The following is a 23,773-nucleotide window of genomic DNA, read 5'->3' as shown; positions in this document are numbered from 1 at the left end:
GGGGAGCGTTCACCAGACAATAATCGCTATGTGGGGAGCAGTCACCAGACAATAATCGCTACGTGGGGAGCAGTCACCAGACAATAATCGCTACGTGGGGAGCAGTCACCAGACAATAATCGCTACGTGGGGAGCAATCACCAGACAATAATCGCTACGTGGGGAGCAGTCACCAGACAATAATTGCTATGTGGGGAGCAGTCACCAGACAATCGCTATGTGGGGAGCAGTCACCAGACAATAATCGCTACGTGGGGAGCAGTCACCAGACAATAATCGCTACGTGGGGAGCAGTCACCAGACAATAATCGCTACGTGGGGAGCAATAATTGCTATGTGGGGGGGAGCATTCACCAGACAAAAATCATTATATGGGGAGCATTCACCAGACAATAATTGCTATGTGGGGGGAGCAGTCACCAGACAATAATCGCTATGTGGGGAGCAGTCACCAGACAATAATCGCTATGTAGGGAGCAGTCACCAGACAATAATCGCTACGTGGGGAGCAGTCACCAGACAATAATCGCTACGTGGGGAGCAGTCACCAGACAATAATCGCTACGTGGGGAGCAGTCACCAGACAATAATCGCTACGTGGGGAGCAGTCACCAGACAATAATCGCTACGTGGGGAGCAGTCACCAGACAATAATCGCTACGTGGCGAGCAGTCACCAGACAATAATCGCTACGTGGGGAGCAGTCACCAGACAATAATCGCTACGTGGGGAGCAGTCACCAGACAATAATCGCTACGTGGCGAGCAGTCACCAGACAATAATCGCTACGTGGGGAGCAGTCACCAGACAATAATCGCTACGTGGGGAGCAGTCACCAGACAATAATCGCTACGTGGGGAGCAGTCACCAGACAATAATCGCTACGTGGGGAGCAGTCACCAGACAATAATCGCTACGTGGGGAGCAGTCACCAGACAATAATCGCTACGTGGGGAGCAGTCACCAGACAATAATCGCTACGTGGGGAGCAGTCACCAGATAATAATCGCTATGTGGGGAGCCAGCACCTTTCTCTCCCCCATCCCCCCACAGCAGCCAGCACCTCTCACCCCCCAATCCCCCCCCCCCCCACAGCAGCCAGCACCTATCACCCCTCCCCCCCCCCCCCCCACAGCAGCCAGCAGCTTTCTCTCCCTCATCCCCCCCCAGCAGCCAGCACCTCTCACCCCCCAATCCCCCCCCCCCACAGCAGCCAGCAACTCTCCCCCCCCCAGCAGCCAGCACCTCTCCCCCCCCACAGCAGCCAGCACCTCTCCCCCCCCCCCCACAGCAGCCAGCAACTCTCCCCCCTCCCCTCCCCCCAGCAGCCAGCAACAGCGACTCTCCCCCCCCTCTCCCCCAGCAGCCAGCAACAGCGACTCTCCCCCCTCATCCCCCCCCCAGCAGCCAGCAACAGCGACTCTCTCTCTCCCCTACCCTATCCCCCCCAGCACCAAGTTGCATCATGGCAGCAGCAGGCCAGGCAGCAAGTCCCCCGGGCCAGCCCCATCACCCACCTCCGTCCACTGCAGGCAGCAGCACCAGTGAGGCAGTGCGCACAAAGTACTTACAAGTGGCTGCAGCTGCCTTGCCAGCTTGTGTGGGACGGTGGGTCGGATCGGGTCAGGTCGGTGTGCTCCGCTCTACTCCATGGTCCGCTCCCTCCTTCTCCTAGTCACAGCCAGTCACCACGAGGCCTGACTCCTCCTGCTGTCTCCTCCTTCTGCCTCCCTGGCTGGCCGGAACTATACAGTAAGTGTCGGCCCGGCAGCCAGGGAGGATCAATGCGCCGCAGCGTGGTCCCCCTCCTCACCAGCCACCTTATCAGAGGAGGGGGGCCGGGGGTCGGGGGAGGGCGGCGCGCCGCTGGTTTAAAATTATTGGGGGGGGGGGGCCCGGACGGGGACAGGACAGCATAGTTAAAAAAAAGAAAGAAAAAAAAGTCCACTGATTCTGCACGGGCCCCTGTGGCGTAGGGATACCGCGGGCCCCATAGCAACGCTATGGCGGCTATCCCCAATGCTACGCCACTGAGTGGTGTAGCTAAGGAGCTATGGGCCCCGGTGCAAGTTTTACATTGGGGCCCCCCCAAGCACTTTATACATAACAATTGATACGGTGCACCAAAACCTGCCAATGACAACTACAGTGTCAGAGGTGCAAGAAGGGGATGTGGAACAGCTTGTTAATGATCACTACTATTTAAAGCATCCATAGAAGTGATTATTACCAGCACAGGACCAATAGAGAGCTAATATTGTGCTTGAGGGAGGGCCCCTCGGGGCCCCTCTGGCCCAAGGGCCCCGGTGCGGTCGCTACCTCTGCAACCCCTATTGCTACGCCACTGGGTATATGTCTATGTAAGTGTAGTGTAGTGTATGTATTATAGTCTAGGGCCAAATTAGAGGGGGGAAGGGGGAGGGAGGGGGTGGATAAAAAATGCATTTTCCTCTTTTTTTGTGTGTGTGTTAAAAAAACCCTACAAATAGCAGCAACAATCAAAGTGCACCCAAAGAAAGCTCTATTTGTGAGAAGAAAAGGAGGTAAAATTCATTTGGGTGCTAATTGTATGCAATAAACCGTTAAAGTTGTGAAGTGTGGAATTGTAAAAAATGGCCTGGTCACTAGGGGGGTATAAACCTCTGGTTCTCAAGTGGTTAAGGCTAGTTTCACAGTGGTCAGTTGCATAACGCAAATACTAAAATGTGTGTGAACTGCAATGAAGACTGGACATAGATTTTATGTAAAGTCTGCATGCAATGAGTTAGAATAACGTGATCTGTTCTGTTCCACGGAATTGTATGGGCAACATGGGTGCGAGTTAACATTCAGAATTATTCTGCAATGCAACTGATCACTGTGGACAAGAAACAATAACCAATTAACCCCCCTATTCATTCCTCCATTGACCTCCCCCTAACCACAAGTGCTGCTCATCCAATATTCGGGTATCCGAACTACCCAGATAATCCGAACTTTTTCCACTATCCGAACTTCGAATCTGAATTCAGATATCTTTGAAAATCCGAATAGCACTATGAGAGAGAGAGAGAGAGAGAGAGTTTTGAAAGCAATTTAAGCCATTTTAAGGCTGGTTCCGATATCCGGTTCGGATATCCGATTCGGACCTGGATATCTGGGTATCTGGGTCCAAATTCAATTCGGATTTTGAAAAGGGGTATCCGAGCAGCACTGCTAACCACCCCACTCCCATTTGCGACTACAGGACGTTACTAGAGCTGCCCCCAGCCTGTGGAACTCTCTGCCACTGCCCATCAGCCTTGTCCACTCCTTCAACACCTTCAAACAAGCCCTTAAAACTCACCTCTTCAAGAAGGCCTACACCACCTCACTGTTGCCCTAATTCTCCCGAGAACCACTTGATGCAGCCCCCTCCTAACATGTCACCATCCCCTCCCTCTAGATTGTAATCCTTTGGTAGGGCCCTCCCTCCTTGTGTATCATACTTGATTGGGCTCTCTATCCACAGAATTAAGTATTGGGACTACTACTCCAGTTTATGATCTAGTGTAGGAGGCAGTGTAGTACTGTCTACAGTCTAACCCTCACTAGAGGAAAGGCAGGATGGATAGAAAGCAGAGTACTATCCATTCCTGTGTAACCAAAAATCACGTGATTGCATTAATCACACGACCGCCCAGCACTCCAAGTTGACTGTTTTTTGCACCTGTTCTAAAATGTCTTCCTCTAGTTAATGTGGTGCCCAAAACTGTATCCCATGCTCCAGATGAGGCCTAACAAATGATTTATACAGAGAGCGTAGTATACTGGCATATCCTGATTTTATTTCCTGCTCTATGTATTTGCTGCTGATGGAGCTTGGTATTGAATAGAGTTCAAAAGTCTTTCTCCAAGTCTGAAGTTCTTAGCTGTATCCCATTTGATTTATATGGTTCTCCTCTTACCTCTCTGATTGCTCCCTCCAGACCTCCTTTAACCATTTAAGGAATGACGCTAATTGAAATCTACACCCTGTTTTAAAGCTGATCTGGCTGCCAGTGCGTAGTTTTCAATTCACAAACGCCATGCATTCTCACTGCTTTCCTTGCTCCCGACGATCTCGCTGCTGTCTCCCTGCCGATTTCATTGGCTCCTGACCCTGTCTATCAACATAAGCAACTTCCATTGGCTTACATTGATAGGCAGGGTCAGGAGTCAATGAAAGCAGATCCTGACTGGCTCACAGGAACTCTGCTGTCATAGAGACAGCAGAGTGGGTGGTTGAGGTTGCCGGCGTGCTGCGTGGATGGCAGTTGTGGCGGGTATGTGCGGCGATTCGTTGGTATTTGCCGGTATTCCGCTGTTTCTGGTACCAGCGGTCTCTGGTCTTTAGGGGGCAGAAAGCACTGGTACCTAAGTTGTTAACGGATCCTCCTCTTTCTCAACCCCCGCCCCCTGTTGTAGTCCCCCATGGCTCTTTCCATGTCCCCTGCTCTTTTTCCTCCTCACTACCTCACTTGGCAAAGCCAGCTCCAAGATGCATCTGTAATATGTTATTGTCCTATTGCATTTTGGTAATCCTACATAATTGTATATAATCCGAGAAGATGGAAATATTACTTTGTATTTCATCCGCTAGATCATGAATAAATAAAATGAGGAGAAACGGAGTCAGCACTGACCCTTGTCAGGGCCGGATTTAGGCCAAGGCCGCCTAGGCCATGGCCTAGGGCACCACAAGAACAAGGGCACCAAAGCAGCAAGCTAAACTGGTGCATCAGGGAAATCAGTACTCTGCTCTCTGTGCACATTTGCATTGTGGCCGGCGGCTATTGACTTGGGCAGCATTGAAGATGGAAAGGAAGAGGAAGCTTCTGCACTGGAGACGAGTGGAGAAATGAGTGACACTAATGGCTGCTACGGTGTGAAGGCGAGCTGGCTGCCTATACTGAAAAGGACAGGATGGGAAAAGGAGGGATTAAGGGAGTCATCTGCCCACCTATACTGGAGGGAAAGGAGGGAGGAGCCATCTGGCTACCTATACTGGGGGGGATCTCCAGGCTACCTGTACTAGAGGGAAGGGGAGGGGTCATCTTGCTACCTATACTGAAGGGGGGTGGCTGGTGACAGTGGCCTTGGGTGGTAAAGAGTACAGATCCGGCCCTGACCCTTGTGGGACCTCACTTATTCTTACTTCCATTTACCTTATGCTTTACTGTATGTGATACAATGCATTTATAACGTGCAGCACCACTTTCCCATTCCATTGTGTTGCCTTCCTGCTTTTACAGGGAACGCAATGCAACTCCCACTGTGAACCTAGACTTAAAGTGAACCTTAAGTGTCCAAAAAAAATTGAGTTTTACTCACCTGGGGCTTACCTCAGCCCCCTGCAGCTGATCGGTGCCCACGACGAGTCGCTCTGATGCTCCGGGTCCCGCTGGCGGCCACTTCCGGTTTCGCCGTCAGGACCCGTCAGGCTGCGGAACGCGGCTGATACTACGCGTTCCCAGCCAAAATAGCACCCCTATGCGGCCATATGTCCGCATAGGCACCCGTATGCGGACATATGGCCGCATAGGGGTGCTATTTTGGCTGGGAACGCGTAGTATCAGCCGCGTTCCCCAGCCTGACGGGTCCTGACGGCGAAACCGGAAGTGGCCGCCAGCGGGACCCGGAGCATCAGAGCGACTCGTCGTGGGCACCGATCAGCTGCAGGGGGCTGAGGTAAGCCCCAGGTGAGTAAAACTCAATTTTTTTTGGACACTTAAGGTTCACTTTAATCCTGGTACACACCAATGATTGGCCAATTTTACCAGCTCCATGTAGGATGAGGGGCAACAGATGGTCAATACTATGAACAGATTGTGTAGGTAAGTTCTCATACTTCATGGAGGTGGTAAAATTGGTCAGTGATTGGTCAATCAAAATTGTGTGTTCCAGACTTAAGAATGGTCTTTGTGTGATGGTTATGGTGCAATAGGGACAAATGGTTATATTAGGAAACTCTCCTAGATCATTGTCATTTTTACGTTAATATTGATGTAAGTAATGTGCTTATTAATGTGACTTTAATAAAGGATTGTAAATAATTCTGAGTTGATGCAGGATTATGCAATTTTTGTAATGCAAACGTATGCAGCTTGAAAACAGACCAATAGCTTCCCAATGCTGCATTTTTCAACTGCTCCATCTTCAAGCTAAATACATCTGCATAAAAACTGACATTATTTGCATCCTATTGACTCATGATGATCATTTTAAATTACATTTTGTCCAGTGCTAAAGTATATCATTTTGCATACCTTCAGATTGCGCACACCTGATGTGAAATCATTCTATGCAGCTGCTAGCCACATATAAGGTGTGGATTTTGTAACACATCATATCACAAAGATGTCTTAAAGCAAACTTGAAGCGAAAATAAACGTATGAGATAATTAATTTGTATGTATAGTACAGTTAAGAAATATAGTAGAATATTAGTAGCAAATAAATGAGTCACATATTGTTTTCCAGTACAGGAAGAGTTAAAAACTTCAGTTGTTATCAATGCAAAAGAGCTTCTCTGAGCAATTCGACCCAACTTCAGTCAAATACAGTCCTGTTTTCTGAAGCACTTAAAGAGACCCCAAACTTAAAAAAAAAATCTAATCAAATCAAAGATAGCTTTATTGGCATGACCAAGAATCATTACAGGTATTGCCAAAGCAAGGGGAAAAGGGGGACATGGAAGGGGGGTGGGGTAGGGGGACAATGCACTCTGGTGCATACTTACCTCGGGAGACGGAAGCCTTAGGGTCCCAATGAGGCTTCCCCAACCCCTGCAGCTGCAGGCAATCCAGCGCTGGCTCCCACGAATCTTCCCGCTATCCTCCCCCGACAAGCCTGACAAGTGAGGATTTATCTACCTCTCCAGGATCCTGCGCAGGCGCAGTAGCGGCTCTTCGTTCGGGCCAGGCGGAAATAGCCGAGCCCGATTGTATCGCTCTACTGGACTCGCGTCTGCGGAGTAGAGCGGATCGATCGGGTTTGGCTATTTCCGCCTTAACCCGAAGGCAGAGAGGCAAGTGCGCAGGATCACAGTAGGTAAATATTTACCTCGCCACACTTTGGGGGACCCGGGCAGGTTAACGGAGGGATGGAGTAGGACGGGGGAAGCCTCGTTAGGATCCAGAGGCTTCCCCCTCCCGAGGTAAGTATCCCCCAGAGGGATTTTTTTTAAATTACAGATCTGCTTTAAACAGCCAAGAAACAGCTTGAGGTAAGGTTTTACTGCAGGAAAGTTAAAAGGGTAATTATTTCTGCTTTGTTTTTATAGCTTCAAATACAAAGGCCTCAATTCACTAAGCTTTATCAAACAATTTTTCAAAACGTTTGATAATTTAATCCAATTTTGAATTCACTAAGGTGTTATATATTTATCAAATGTTTTATCGATAAAACGTTCAATAAATCTATAACACCTTAGTGAATTCAAAATGAGATCTTACCCATGATGTAAATTATCAAACGTCCGAAAAAGTGTTTGATAAAGCTTAGTGAATTGAGGCCAAAGTGTGGTTTTAAAACTGCAAATGTGACAGAATGATGCAATGTGATATATATACAGTATATAAAACTGAAAATAAAAATATGGTATTTTCTTTTTCTCTGCAGAGGACAGTTCAAAAGTTCACCAGCCTGCCCTGTAAAATCATTTACGATGCTAAGTAGTGTGTAAACTGCAAATATTAGAGAATGCTGCAATGTGATAAAAAAGACACTATATAACATAATAAAAATATGAGAATATTTTCTTTGCTGCTAATGTTCTATTCATTATCCATATTACACATACAGTTCATTATGCCATACGTTTTCTTTCGCTTCACGGTTGCTTTAAGAACGTGATAATTGGTAAAATAATAGGGACAATGTTAAAATGACAGACTGCACTGGTACATAATGTGTGATCTCCCTCTGGATGTGAAGTGGTTAACCTGTATGTACGTTTCTAATACAAATTAGCTACTCCATAGAAAGCCTGTTAGGATCCTTATCATTTGTAAACTGACATTTAAAGGACACCTGAATCAATAATGCCATAGTAATTTAAATGCGTGTACAGATGTAATGGACCAGATTCAATACGGCGTATCTGGAGATCTCCAAGCGTCTCCAGCAGGAATACCAGATGCCTGATACACACCATGCAATTTCACGTCAGATGGACAGTCAAATCGATAATTTCCAACAGGTCCAATTTGATTTCCAATAAGTTTTCTGATCGATTTTGTATAGAAGTGCTCAGAAAATCGATCGGAAATCCAATTGGACCTGTTGGAAATTATCGATTTGATCGTCAATCTGACGGGAAATCACATTGTGTGTACCAGGCTAAAGCTGGGAGTATACTTGTCGGTGCCATTTTGCAGTGTTTTTCCGTCGGGTTGTGGTGCGCTGCATTTCCAGCACAAAATGTTGCACAAACGTTTGCGAGTTTTCAGACTGCGACCCAATGTACTTAATCAGGAATGCCACAGAAATAAGTATTTCATTATTTTATTTAATTAAGAATTTATATAGCGCCAACATATTACGCAGCGCTGTACAGAATATATTGTCCTGTCACTAACTGTCCCTCAGAGGGGCTCACAATCTAATCCCTACCATAGTTTTATGTCTATGTATGTATCATATAGTGTGTGTATCATAGACTAGGGCCAATGTAGGGGGAAGCCAATTAACTTATCTGTATGTTTTTGGGATGTGGGAGGAAACCGGAGTGCCCAGACACGAGAAGAATATACAAAGTCCTTGCAGATACAGCCCTGGCTGGGATCCAAACTGGGGACCCAGCGCTGCAAGGCGAGAGTGCTAATCACTACGCCACTGTGCTGCCCAGATAAGTAGTAAACATTTTTGCGTACGCGTTAGTACACAGCTGGTGAGCTGGGTGCAGGGTGAGCCAAATGACTGCTCACCCTGCAGCCGCTCAAATTCCTGGCGGCGTAAAATATTATTCCCCCTCGTAGCAACTCAGAGGGAGAAGTAATTTTGGGTCCACAGGGTCAAAGGAGATATCCGCACACAGACTTCATCAGGAACAGTGTACCATTTATTGTCCCATCACACACATACGAGCAAGGTATGTATGCCTGTCCTAGCTAGGGCTGAATTTACCATGAGGCACTGTAGGCACGGGCCTACAGGCACCTGATAATGGAAAGGCAGCTCACTCCCCTCCCTAAGTACCTCCCTCCCTCCTTCCCTATTCAGAGTCCTGAGTGGAGTGTAAATGAGAGGTTACTCGGCATTCTACTGACCAGATCTCCCTCAATTTGGGGGCAGCTCTAGCTACTTAATACTGAGGATAGCTCTGGCTACCTAATACTAAGGGGCACCTGTAGGTAGCTACCTATGACAGGCAAAGGAAGTCAGGGAGAAGCGACAGCTGGGCCAGCCAGCACACTTGGGGTGCGGTTAGGCGGGGGTTTGTAGGTGCATGGAGGGAAAAGTCTAGGGTGCTAGGGCAACTGTGCCTATAGGCTCCCGTGATGTAAATCCGGGCCTGGTCCTAGCTTTGGCAAAGAGTACCGGATTGGCACCAAATCGATCGTCGGTGTACCGTCAGATGGTTGTATGTGTGTGATGGGACAATAAATGGTACACTGTTCCTGATCAAGTCTGTGTGCAGATCTCTCCTTTGACCTTGTGGATTACAATTGCCTTGGGATCCTGCACCAGCAGCTTCTGGACAAAGGTGTGATTCTTCATCTTTGCATCTTAAAGGAGTTACCAGGCAAAATTTAAAAAATGAGCTTTACTCACCTGGGGCTTTCTCCAGCCCTTTGCAGCTGACTGTCTCACGCCGTCCGCTCCGCTATCCCGGGCTCCCCGCACGGTGCAGAGGACCGAGCTCTGGGTCGGCCTTATTGTGCCTGCGCGAAGCACCGCTGTCAATCATGGCCATGTTGTCCGCAGCGCACTGCGCAGGCACAGTAGTTCTGCACCTGCGCAGTAAGCCGCGTACAACGTGGGCTTGATTGACAGTGGTGCTTCGCGCAGGCGCAGTAAGGCCGACCCCGAGTTCGGTCCTCTGCACCGTGCGGGGACCCTGGGACGGTGGCGGAGAGCGGAGCGTACAGCGTGAGACAGTCGGCTGCAAGGGGCTGGAGAAAGCCCCAGGTGAGTAAAGCTAATTTAAATTTTGCCTGATAACTCCTTTACTTTGGGATCTGGCGATCGCCTGAACCCGAATTACACTTGCGCAGGGTGCGCACTATAGCATTAGTGCTATAGGCGTCCAGCTCAGGCGTTCGGTGCTGAGCAACTAAACCACGTCCTTCGCTTTTTTTTCCTACAGGTACACTTGTGACTTTAAAACAGAGAAGGTAGGCCGAACCTCTGTGTGTTCTGTCTATGCTTAAACTAAAATAAAACAACAACAACAAAAAAAACACTACAGAAAACATCTATTGTCTCCCAGAACATTCATGAGAGGGTTCTTGTGAGCATTTTTCGAATGCAGCACAATTAGCTTGATGTAATTATGAAGACATTTAGCAGTTCAGCAGCTAGATTGGGAGATCAGCGTGCTGCAAATGGCATTGCGTGGTCTCGTGCAATCGGATTTTCGGTGTTCTGGATGAGAACGCTTTCACAGCATTTAACAAGATTCCACTAATTCAGGTCCGCAAAAAGCCACACCACGCTCACATCTTCAAACAGCGCAATTCTTTTCATTCTTCTGGGAAAACGTAATAATCCAGAGCTTAAGAAATGGCCATAATTAAAATCAGCAGACCGTGTTTTTTACCAGGGGTAGACAAGACATTTTGCCTGTTCGGATTCTTACCATTATTTAGCTGCAGTCAATAGCGGATGAAAGGATTTTTTCACAAGAACAAGATGTTCCAATGCCATCTGCTGCTCCCTGTTAATTACATCTGGTTCAGGCACATGCCTGCCATTCACTTAACATACAACCACGGATTTGGTTTGGTCCATGGCAGTGTGGCGTAGCCAGGTATGGCGCTGCCATTCAGGCAAAGGGGGCAATTCCCCCAGGGCCCTGACAGCTGCAGGGGCCCCACACTGCCAAACACCACCAAGTTGTCACCCGCACTGCACTGCTCCCGGGGCCAATGCACATGATGTAGCTGCAGATAAATAACTCACCTGTCCTGATCCCAGCACTGCTCCGTCCATCCGTGTCTCTTCTCTGTGACTCAGGGCATGTTACACATAACACTCACCGGATGGAGAAGAGGCAGGCAGCCTGGGACCTGGACGGGTGAGTTACTCATCTAGAGCTACATCATGTGCAGGGGCCCAGGGAGCAGTGCTGTGCAGGTGACAACTTGACATGGTCTGGCAGCATGCGGACTTTGCTGGATCCTGCAGCGGTCAGGGGAAGAACGGGGGGGGGGGGGGCACTTTAGTTTACCCTGGTACCCCAGGGCCTCTTAAACCTGGTGTAACAATAGGTGGTACAGAGGTAACTATAGCACCAGGGCCCCTGGACTGGAGGGGCCCTCCATTAACGCCTTAATTAGCTCTTTATTGGTGCTAAGCTGGTAATAATCAGCTCTATTGCTAGTGCTTTGATTAGGTGTAACCAGGGCCGGATTTACCATTAGGCACTGTAGGCACGTGCCTAGGGGCGGAGCCGTTTGTGAGGGGCGGGTGGGTCACTGCCCACCCACAGTGTCTCTGTCTCGTCCTCCCTTCCTCCCTCCATTCGTTAACAAAGTGGCAGCAGCCCCATCCTTCTGCGCCGGGGAGAGCGGCGCATGTAAAATTACATTGTGTGTGTTCCAGACCCAGCGCTGATGTCACTCCTCAGCAGCGCCCCCTGCATCCTCTGCATGTCACGCTGTGTGTAGCCATGGAGAGGACGCAGGGAGCACTGCTGAGGAGTGACGTTAAGACTGCCTGGAACGCATGGAGGAGCCGTGGGCATCCTTCCTGTCACCGCCGAGGGGGCTGCTTGGGCGGCCGCCGCTCCTCCGCATTCTAGGGTCTCCTTTGCCATGGCCTTCTTCTGCCCCCAAGTTCCCCTCAGCCGCTGTCCGTAGCCGCGCGGCATATTTTGGAGAAGAGGGACTTGAAGTTTCTGCGGCTTCGCCCCCTCCGACTCCTAGGAGAGCTGCCTGCCTGGTGCAAAGCACCTGGAATAATCTCCAGCTCAAGAAAAGCCTCACCCAGTCCTCTGGAGTAGAGAATTAAGTGGACCTGAACTCGTGCACAGGACAGAAGGAAAACATGAAGTGCACAGTATGTATTAAAGAGTTTAGCCTGTCTAATCCCCACTAATCTGTCTAATCACAAGTTTGTAATTTCTTCCCTGTGTCACCTGATTGCCCCTGTCATCAATTAGGAGTCATCAATCAGATAATGCTACCCTCCAGTACTACTTCCTCCAGCCCCTGGCAGCCGCTATGTCCCTCACCGCAGCTCCGCTATCCGCCGCTGTCCCCCGGTCCCAGACCGACAGGTCGTCCTCTACTGCACCTGTGCGAGTGCCGCTGTGAATCACTTCCATGTGGCTCGGTGTGTACTGTGCAGGCCCAGTAGTTCTGCATCGCCGTAGACGCAGTACACTCCGGACCATGTGGAGGTGATTAACAGTGGTGCAGTAGAGGACACTGGCAAGGCACCGCCAGGGACCATGAGCCAGCGCTGAAGAGCGGAGTTGCGGCAAGGGACATAGCGGATGCCAGGGGCTGGAGAAAGCCCCGGGTAAGCAGTACTGATTGATGACTCTGTTAAGCTTGTTTGAAAGCACAGAATGTTAAGCCTATGTCTGCTTCCACAAACGAAGGAAGTAGACACAATGCAGATTTATTGCAGGATTTGTATCAGCTGTAATGAATCTTTAAATGTTATATGTGTATCTTTCAGAGAAGAGCAGAAGTTCTATGTTCAGGTCCGCATTAACCCTTCCACTGACTGCTCTGTGCATGAGCTCTCTTTACCTACCTACTGTACTCTCCCACCTACCTACCTCCACTGACTCCTCTGTGTTCTCTATACCTACCTACCCCCACTGACTCCTCTCTGTGCTCTCTATACCTACCTGCTGTACTCTGCTACCTACCTACCTACCCCCACTGACTCCTCTCTGTGCTCTCTATACCTACCTGCTGTACTCTGCTACCTACCTACCCCCACTGACTCCTCTTTGTGCTCTCTATACCTACCTGCTGTACTCTGCTACCTACCTACCTACCCCCACTGACTCCTCTCTGTGCTCTCTATACCTTCCTGCTGTACTCTGCTACCTACCCCCACTGACTCCTCTCTGTGCTCTCTATACCTACCTGCTGTACTCTGCTACCTACCTACCTACCCCCACTGACTCATCTCTGTGCTCTCTATACCTTCCTGCTGTACTCTGCTACCTACCTACCCTCACTGACTCCTCTCTGTGTTCTCTATACCTTCCTGCTGTACTCTGCTACCTACCCCCACTGACTCTTCTCTGTGCTCTCTATACCTACCTGCTGTACTCTGCTACCTACATACCCCCAGTGACTCCTCTCTGTGCTCTCTATACCTACCTGCTGTTCTCTGCTACCTACCTCCCCCACTGACTCCTCTACTGACTCCTCTCTGTGCTCTCTCTACCTACCTGCTGTACTCTGCTACCTACCTACCCCCACTGACTCCTCTCTGTGCCCTCTATACCTACCTGCTGTACTCTGCTACCTACCTACTCCCACTGACTCCTCTACTAACTCCTCTCTGTGCTCTCCCACCTACCTACCCTCACTGACTCCTCTCTGTGCTCAGTATACCTACCTGCTGTACTCTCCCACTTACCTATCAACCCCCACTGACTTCTCTCAGTGCTGTCTATACCTACCTCACACCTACCTATCTGGGTATCTACATTACATTGTGTCGTTTTATTAAATAAGAAAAAGGGGCGTGGCATTAGGGGGTGTGGTCTGTTAAGGGGCGGAGTTTAGGGCGCCAGAGCTTATGTGCCTATAGGCTCCTGAGCTGTAAATCCGGCCCTGGGTGTAACCATAGACTGTTCTCCTCCTCAGCCTACACCTCTCTGACACTGGCAGATTTGGTGCTATATATCAATCGTTTTGCATAGAGCGCTTGAGGGAGCCCAATGTAAGACTCACACTGGGGCCCATAGCTCCTAAGCCACGCCATTGGTCCTGGAGGAGCTCCAGTACCATGCGTACAAGTTAAAAGAGCGCTGCGGAAAGCCACTAGTAGAACATCAGTAAAATAACCCCGATCAGGACCTGATCCCCTTGGGCGACATTGCCGGGTGGCACATACAAGTCAGCTGTGTAGCGCTGTGGGTGGGGTGTTTGATGGAGGGGCAATCGGAGTCGCTAGGGGTGAGTAGATCCACCTGATCACTCACGGGTTGGGGTTTGGGGGATACCGTACACACGCCAGATTATCGGCTCTGAGATCATTATCAGCCGCAGGGCCAGCCCGCTTATGAGGTGAAACATTTGCCTCAGGCGGCATTTCTGGAGGGGCGGCACCCGCCCGTCTATGGGTGCGGGGGGCCGCCCGCCGAGCTGGAGGGGTAGCGGGCAGAATGGGGGTATTGGGCCTAGCGGTGGGGAGGGGGGTCGGACCCCCCCTCCCTCACCTGGGTCCCCCGATCTTCGCTCCTCTCCAGCTTTAAAAAGTGAAGTACCAGCTCTATGATAAGAGGCGGGGATCACTCACCTTTTCCGCGTTCCAGCGTGCGCTCCACTGACGTCACTTCCTGCAACGCCGCCCACTGTATTGTAAGTGGACGGCGTTGCAGGAAGTGACGTCAGTGAAGCGCCGCTAGGCCCAATACCCCCTTCCTGCCCGCTACCCCTCCAGCTCGGCGGCCCCCCCCCACCCACAGATGGGGGGCGGCGATTTTTTTCTAATTTTGCCTCAGGTGGCAAAAAGTCTAGTACATACGCTGACCAAAGTCAAGCGTATGTACAGGCCTTAAAAAGGCCTTTTATCGTTGCAGGTACAGACTGGTTAGGTGGAAATGGTGAAATTACTTTAACTCCTGCAGTCAGAAAAGATTGACTGCTGATTGCTCTCTGAACCTGCGTGGCCTTGCTGTGAGCGGGCCGATGTTGACGTCACTCTCAGTTTAGTTTGGCGGACAAAGGAAGGTCACGTTTGCTCAGCCCGGAGTTCAATATTTGGAGATGCCAAAGAATGGCTTGTTCAATGAGTACATAAAATGGCATCGCTAATTAACTCCTTCCATCCCACCAGGTCAGCATGCTGTCACTAGGAATGAGCTACAAGCGCCATAACTACCAACCATTGTCTGTCTTTCAGGCTAGGAGCACAGTAGGCAGAATCACTAGCGTTGTGGAAAACGCTAGTGATTTTGCCCATAATGAAAGCCTATGGGCCACATAAAAAAAACACATATCTATGCGTACACAATGTGCATTCTTCATATGCACAACTTGCTGCATCTTTCTCAAAAAAAGCATTTAAAACGCAAATAATGTGTTTCAATGGAGACGCAGAGGACTGCGTTTTTACATGCGTTTTTTTGTGCTTTTTTAAAAAATAAATTAATATGATGCTGTATTTTACTCAGTTAAAAAAGGGAAATATTTTAATAAAACTGACATCACCAAAAACTCATAAAAAACGCAAATGCATACAAAAACGCACAAAAAAAATTTCAAAACTGCACAATGTAGAAAACGTAAGGTTTTTCACGCTGCCTACTGGCCGCATTCTTATTACTCAGAAACTAAAATGGATTAAAAGCATTGCTTCTATAGGCATAGCGGCTGTACCACAGTAACACTGAGGGATAGTTCACACTTAGGACTTTTCCCACTTTTTTCAAGCGCGGGCGATTTTAAAAATCGCCCACAAAAAGCTTGTGCAATGAATCTCTATGAGAAGGTTCATATCAGCGCGTTGCGTCTGCTTTGCGGTCCACAAAGTGGTTCCTGCACCATTTTTGGGGTGTTTTTGCTATAATGGAAGGTATAGGAAAAACGCAAAATGCTCACAAAATCACTTTGTGCAGCGATTGTGTTCGCGTTTTTAAGAATAAATACATTGGGCCTGATTCACAAAGCGGTGCTAACAGTTAGCACGCTGGTGAAAAGCCCTTTATCATGCCTAAACTCAGTTTAGGCATGATAAGTTTAGGTGTGATAAGTTTAGGTGTGATAAGTTTGGGCATGATAACTTTAGGCATGATAAGTTTAGGAGTGATACGTTTAAGCGCCAACTAGGTTAGCACCGCAGTGCACAGCTGATCAAAAGTTTTGCGCTAGCAAAGTCTGGTGCACTTATCTAAACTTATCATGCCTAAACTTATCACACCTAAACTTATCACACCTAAACTTATCACGCCTAAACTGGCCTTTCAACAGCGTGGTGCAATGGTTATCATGCCTAAAGTCTCTAACTGGGTTAGCACCGCTTTATGAATCAAGCCCATTGTATTTATTCTTTTCTGGGTCAAAGAGTTCACTTCCTGACTTGCATCAAGGGAGTGAATGAAAAAATCGCTCTGGAAAAGCGCTTAGAAAAGCAATTTTAACAAAAATGCAACACGCAGTGAGCACCAGGAGGCGCTAAAAAAGCCAGCGCACAAAAACACAAAACGCTTGCGTTTTCATTTTTAGATGTGAACGAGGCCTAAATCTAGATTATAAGTTAAAGAATAATGTCATATATTTGAACATCATATAAGCATGATGTTTGTATTGCTTACTAGAGATGGCTCGAACCTCCGATTTTCGGTTCACGAACTGCGAACGCGAATTTGCGAAAAAGTTCACGAACCGGCGAACTTGCGAACCGCAATACACTTCAATGGGCAGGTGAACTTGATAAACTACAAACACTGTTTCTGGCCACAAAAGTAATGGAAAAGATGTTTCAAGGGGTCTAACACCTGGAGGGGGGCATGGCGGAGGGGGATAGATGCCATAAGTCCCGGGAAAATTACTGATTTGACGCAGAGCAGGGTTACAATCCCTAAAAGGCAGAAATCACATTGCATTCCTAAATTGGAGGCCTAAAGTGCTTGAAAACATCTTGCGTGTGTATTCATGGATCAGCAGGTAGTGTAAGTAGTGTACTGCTTCACACTGACAGACCAAACTCACTGTGTAACGCACCGCACACAGCTGTTTGTGTAGTGATGGCCGTGCTGGACTGGTGTGTACGATGGCGAGAGTGCAGGCGATGGTGGTTTTCAAGCCCATACAGTGGTGTGAAAAACTATTTGCCCCCTTCCTGATTTCTTATTCTTTTGCATGTTTGTCACACTTAAATGTTTCTGCTCATCAAAAACCGTTAACTAGCAGTGAAAGATAACACAATTGAACACAAAATGCAGTTTTAAATGATGGTTTTTTATTATTTAGTGAGAAAATATACTCAAAACCTACATGGCCCTGTGTGAAAAAGAAATTGCCCCCTGAACCTAATAACTGGTTGGGCCACCCTTAGCAGCAATCAGAGCCGGCCTTTGGAGGGGGCAAGTGGGGCAATCGCCCCAGGCCCCGCACCTGAAGAGGCCCCGCACTTAGCAGCAGGGATGACGCCAGGCTGCAAGCAGGACAAGCTGCCGCTTTGGGCCTCATCTTTATAGTGGGCCTCGCCGCCTCGGAGACTTGTGATGTCACAATTCATCCTGCGGGCAGCTGAGCCTGTGAGCCAGAAGATTTCGGCTTCCTCCTCCGTTCCTTCCTCCCTCCCTCCAACAAACATTGGCGCTGGCTCCTCTCTTCCACCAATGAAAAGAGAGAGGCAGCCCAGCGAGCCCAACCACATTACATTACTGGGACATTAGAGTAGCGTCCCGCTGTTACCATGGCGACGCTCGGCGCTCTACTTCTCGTGCACAGCCACACATGTGTCAGCGGCAGAGCCACACAACCCCCTCTGCTTCCCAGTTAGAAAGCATGTGTAGCTCCTCCCCCACACACCGCACGATGCACCATTGCTCACCCTTTCCCTGTGCAGACCCGACTCCCAGCTCCCACAGCACCACCTACTCACTTTCCTGCCGGTGCAAAAATATCATAGCACCGGCAGACTTGTATTGTACATCCAGTGCTGTGTACTGTAGATCCGGTCCGGATCCGGCTCCGCCCCGCGCCCCGCCACCTCAGTGATCCGAGTGGCACAGCTAAGCAGCACAGAGTTTGAATGGGGCTGCAGCTGTGTGACACAAAGTTAAGTGCATGCTGGAGCCCTGGACACAGAGGAGAAGGAAGGGCAAGCACTCTCCAGCTCTGCTGTGCTGCTGTCTTTATGTCTAAAAGAAAAGCAGGTGTGTATTATGTGCAAGTGTGAAACAATAACTTACAGCACTTGCTCCTATGCCCTAATATTGCTGTCATGTAACAGATTTTTGTTTATTTGTGTAAATCCCCAAAGGCCTGATTTGGTTTGCTTAAAGGAAACCCAAGGCAAACTTTGTCTAAAATGGTGGCTATTGATATGATTGGAAGCGTGCTGATCCTTACTGCACCTCTCATTTGCTGCTGTCCCTCTCCATTACTCTGTAAAAGGCCCCTACTGCTTCTCCAAGTTGTGCAGTACTATGCATGCACCGCTGGCAGTGTGCATTGATCACATTCCCGTGGCTGGGAGTGCTCGGCACATGTCCTCTACATCAAGCCGCGTAGCTGCACATTGCTTGGTCTCGTTCCCATGGATGGTAGTGCTGTGAGTCTGCACAATTACAAGGCGATGAAAGCTCCTGGCCATTGGAACAAGACCAAGCACAAGTATGGCCAGGGCAGTGCATGCACAATAGTCCCAGGGTGGGCAGCAGAGGAACGGATGGGACTGGATGCACATTGAGTGATGGCACACGGTGGTGGCATTTGTCTATTGTGGTCACACGGTGGCTGCATTTGTCGATTGGGGTTTCTGCTAATAGAGGGGTCTGAAATTACCTGTTGCATCCACTAATGTAGCCTAAAAAATTGAAAATGTGTGACCACACCCACAATGGGGCACCTACCTATCTAACCTATACAGGCTGTGCATTTTTACAGTGTGTGTGAGTGTGTGTGAGTGTGTGTGTGTGTGTATACAGCATGTATGTATGTATGTATGTATCCACAGAATATCTGTGTCTCTAGGCCCCGCATATGATTCTCGCCCCAGGCCCCACAAACTGTAAGGCCGCCTCTGGCAGCAATAACTGCAATCAAGCATTTGCGATAACTTGCAACAAGTCTTTTACAGTGCTCTGGAGGAATTTTGGCCCACTCATCTTTGCAGAATTGTTGTAATTCAGCTTTATTTGAGGGTTTTCTAGCATGAACCGCATTTTAAGGTCATGCCACAATATCTCAATAGGATTCAGGTCAGGACTTTGATTAGGCCACTCCAAAGTCTTCATTTTGTTTTTCTTCAGCCATTCAGAGGTGGATTTGCTGGTGTGTTTTGGGTCATTGTCCTGCTGCAGCACCCAAGATCGCTTCAGCTTGAGTTGATGAACAGATGGCCGGACATTCTCCTTCAGGATTTTTTGGTAGACAGTAGAATTCATGGTTCCATCTATCACAGCAAGCCTTCCAGGTCCTGAGCAGCAAAACAACTCCAGACCATCACACTACCACCACCATATTTTCCTGTTGGTATGATGTTCTTTTGCTGAAATGCTGTGTTACTTCTACACCAGATGTAACGGGACACGCACCTTCCAAAAAGTTCAACTTTTGTCTCGTCGGTCCACAAGGTATTTTCCCAAAAGTCTTGGCAATCATTGAGATGTTTTTTTAGCAAAATTGAGACGAGCTTTAATGTTCTTTTTGCTTAAAACTGGTTTGCGCCTTGGATATCTGCCATGCATGCCATTTTTGCCCAGTCTCTTTCTTATGGTGGAGTCGTGAACACTGACCTTAATTGAGGCAAGTGAGGCCTGCAGTTCTTTAGATGTTGTCCTGGGGTCTTTTGTGGCCTCTCGGATGAGTTTTCTCTGCGCTCTTGGGATAATTTTGGTCGGCCAGCCACTCCTGGGAAGGTTCATCACTGTTCCATGTTTTTGCCATTTGTGGATAATGGCTCTCACTGTGGTTTGCTGGAGTCTCAAAGCTTTAGAAATGGCTTTATAACCTTTACCAGACTGATAGAACTCAATTACAGTACTTTTGTTCTCATTTGTTCCTGAATTTCTTTGGATCTTGGCATGATGTCTAGCTTTTGAGGTGCTTTTGGTCTACTTCTCTGTGTCAGATAGCTCCTATTTAAGTGATTTCTTCATTAGAATAGGTGTGGCAGTAATCAGGCCTGGGGGTGACTACAGAAATTGAACTCAGGTGTGATAAACCACAGTTAAGTTATTTTTTAACAAGGGGGGCAATCACTTTTCACACCGGGCCATGTAGATTTGGAGTTGTTTTTCTCACTAAATAATAAAAACTATCATTTAAAACTGCATTTTGTGTTCAATTATGTTATCTTCGACTAATAGTTAACGGTTTTTGATGAGCAGAAACATTTAAGTGTGACAAACATGCAAAAGAATAAGAAATCAGGAAGGGGGCAAATAGTTTTTCACACCACTGTATGGTCGGGCTGAGGTAGATGACACCCCTTGCCTTTCAACATCACGGTACAGTTTGGGTATAGCCTTTTTATAAACATAATTGCAGCCTGGTATCTTCCACTGCGGTGTCCAAATCTCCACAAATTTTCGGAAGGCCTCAGAGTCCACCAGCTGGTATGGTAACAGCTGGCGAGCTAACAGTTCCGCCAAGCCAGCTGTCAGACGCCGGGCAAGGGGGTGACTGGCAGACATTGCCTTCTTCCGCTCAATGATTTCCTTAACGGACACCTGGCTGTTGTGGGCAGAGGAGCAAGAACCACTCAAGGTAAGAGGCGGAGTGGAGGCGGGCGGCTGTTAAGGTGCAAGGGATAAAGCAGCTGAAGATGCTGCACCTGAAGGAGGAAGAGGAGGCGGAGGGTGGCTTTGTGTTTGTGTGCTGCTTTTACTCAGGTGGTCATCCCATTGCTGTTCGTGCTTTCTCATCATGTGCCTTCGTAAGGCAGTTGTCCCTACGTGGGTCTTGGTCTTTCCACGACTCAATTTTTGGTGGCAGAGAGTACAGATGGCATCGCTATCATCTGAGGCAGACACACACAAAAATTTCCACATTGCTGAGCCCTGGGATGATAGCACTTTGCTGGTGGTGGCAGCAGCTGACCTTGAAGATATGTCATGGTTCCAGGCAGAAGATGAGGAAGATGAGGTGTTCTGTGTTAAATAGTCAACTACGTCCTGACAATCTTGGGGTTGATGGCATGTGCCTTCTGAACACTGTACTTTGGTCGAGGGCTGCACGAAATCACGCCAGCACGACCTCGAACAGACCTACCGGGTGGCCTGCCTCTGGCTCTGCCTCTGTCTGTTGTTTTGTCCATATTGGGGGGGGGGGGGGGGGGGATGAAATGAAAGGTATGCACTGACTGGACTCATACATTGTGCAGTCACAGAGATGCAGTGAAATGTATGCAGTGACTGGTGGTATAATACAATGTGCAGTCACACAGATGCAGTGTAAGGTATGCACTGACTGGTATAATAATACAATGTGCAGTCACACAGATGCAGTAAAAGGTATGCACTGACTAGTATAATACAATGTGCAGTCACAGATGCAGTGAGGACTCTTTCGAGGCCCTGCTGTATAATGATGAGACAAATACACTTGAAATACTTTAACGAGAATCTGTTATGGAGGACAAGTCTGCCATTCATTCAACTGTGTGTGATAATGTGTGATAAACTGTGTGGTATGCACTGTGGTATGTATAGTACAATGTGCAGTCACAGAGATGCAGTGAAAGGTATGCAGTGACTGGTGGTATAATAACAACAGTAATCATCCAGATGGGAGAATGTTTGTTACAGATTCCTCCCAGGACGGCTGGACGAGGGTCAGTGGAAGAAATGATGTTACTTCTAGCCGCCACATTCCAGTTGCCAGCTTCCACTGAGCCATAGGCTGGCATCGGGCCTCATTCTGGCAAGAAGATCTCTCAGTCCCAAAACATTGATATGCAAATCCAGAGAAAAATAAAGCCTATAAAGTGAGACATGAAGAGCCATATCCTATTTTTGCACTCGCCAGCATTAAAGATAATCGGTGAGAAAAATACCCCCCCCCTTCCGGGGGTAACTAACCTGGGGAGGCGGAAGCCTTTGGATCCTAATGAGGCTTCCCCAATCCTTCTAAACCTCAGGGATCTATTGCTGGCTCCCCCGAAACCAGAGCCAGAGAGCATGCTGGCTGAGGCACGGTAGCAGCTGCAGGTGCAGTAGCAACTTTCCAATTGGGCTTAGGCAGAAATGCCCAAGCCAGATCAGGTCCACTCTACTGTTCAGGTCAGTTCTTACAGATTTTCTTTAAAGGGAACTTGAGATGGGGGATTAGCATTAAAATATACATACTTGGGGCTTCTTCCAGCCCCTTCCAGCCTGATCTTTCCCACGGCGTCCTCTTCTTCCTCTCCGTTTGTCCGAAATTGGCCCTGGAACGTCCTCTGGTGCATGGCCAACTGTGCGTGTGCAGACTGGCTGTGTGCACGCTCCCACTGCGTTCACATCGCCTGGAGCGTTCTGAGCCTGTGCACAGGGGAGAGTGCCTAGCCATACTGCGCATGTATCGACTGGCCCTGACTAACGTATTTTCTGGGGCCAGTTGCAGGCAAACAGAGAGGAAGAAGAGGTTGCCATGGGAGTGATCAAGCTGGAGGGGGCTGGAGGAAGCCCCAGCTATGTATACATTTTTACCAATCCCCTATCTCACTTTAAAGGGAACATTAACTGAGAGGGATATGGATGTTTCCTTTTAAACAATACCAGTTGCTTGGCAGTCCTGCTGAGCTATTTGGCTGACTGCCGCCAAATAACACACCTGAAACAAGCATGAAGCTAATCCAGTCTGACTTCAGTCAGAGGCAGCAACTGACCTGCATGCTTGTTGAGGGGCTGTGGCTAAAAGTATTAGAGACACAGGATCAGCAGGAGAGTCAGGCAACTGGTATTATTTTAAAAGGAAAAATCTATATCCTTCTCAGTTTAGGTTCCCTTTAAGCATTGGTACATCCAAAAATCAGGAGACAATAACATTGGTTGATCCTATTCTACTTAGCACCTGGCTTGGGCAATTTTATCGGCCAGCAAGCAGAGGCGGCCTTAGAGTATGCGGGGCCTGGGTGAGTGTCGCATGCGGGGCCTAGAGCCATAAGTGTAGGCCATATACCGTATCACCACGTTCATGGGCTTGTCCGCCTTTAATGCAGTATTCCTTATTATTATTGTTTGAAAACAATTATGTCAGGTAAAGGCCACTAAGCCAACCAATATAAAAACAAACATTTGCATGGTGGTTTTAAGTGTGGGGGTGGGGGAGCTCATGCTTCAGTTAATTTGGAAATTCTAAGGTTCACGTTTCACAAAATTCACATTGTTGTAGTAACTTTTGTCTTGCAAAATTCAGCCAATTCAGCAATCATGAGGCCCCCAACAAGACAAACTGAGCAATCATGAGGCCCCCAACAAGACAAATTGAGCAATCATGAGGCCCCCAACAAGACAAATTCAGCAATCATGAGGCCCCCAACAAGACAAATTCAGCGATCTTGAGGCCCCAACAAATCATGAGGCCCCCAACAAGACAAATTCAGTAACCATGAGGCCCCCAACAAATCATGAGGCCCCCAACAAGACAAATTAATAATATGGTAGACACCTCTCACCTGGCAGCAGTTCCCCAAAATACACTCAATCTGACAGCAGTGGTTCCCCAAAAATAGGTAGCCCCAGGTCTATAGGTGTCCCCAG

This window comes from Hyperolius riggenbachi, chromosome 7 (assembly GCF_040937935.1).
Source record: "Hyperolius riggenbachi isolate aHypRig1 chromosome 7, aHypRig1.pri, whole genome shotgun sequence".
Lineage (NCBI taxonomy): Eukaryota > Metazoa > Chordata > Amphibia > Anura > Hyperoliidae > Hyperolius > Hyperolius riggenbachi.
Note: the sequence above shows the minus strand (reverse complement) of the source record.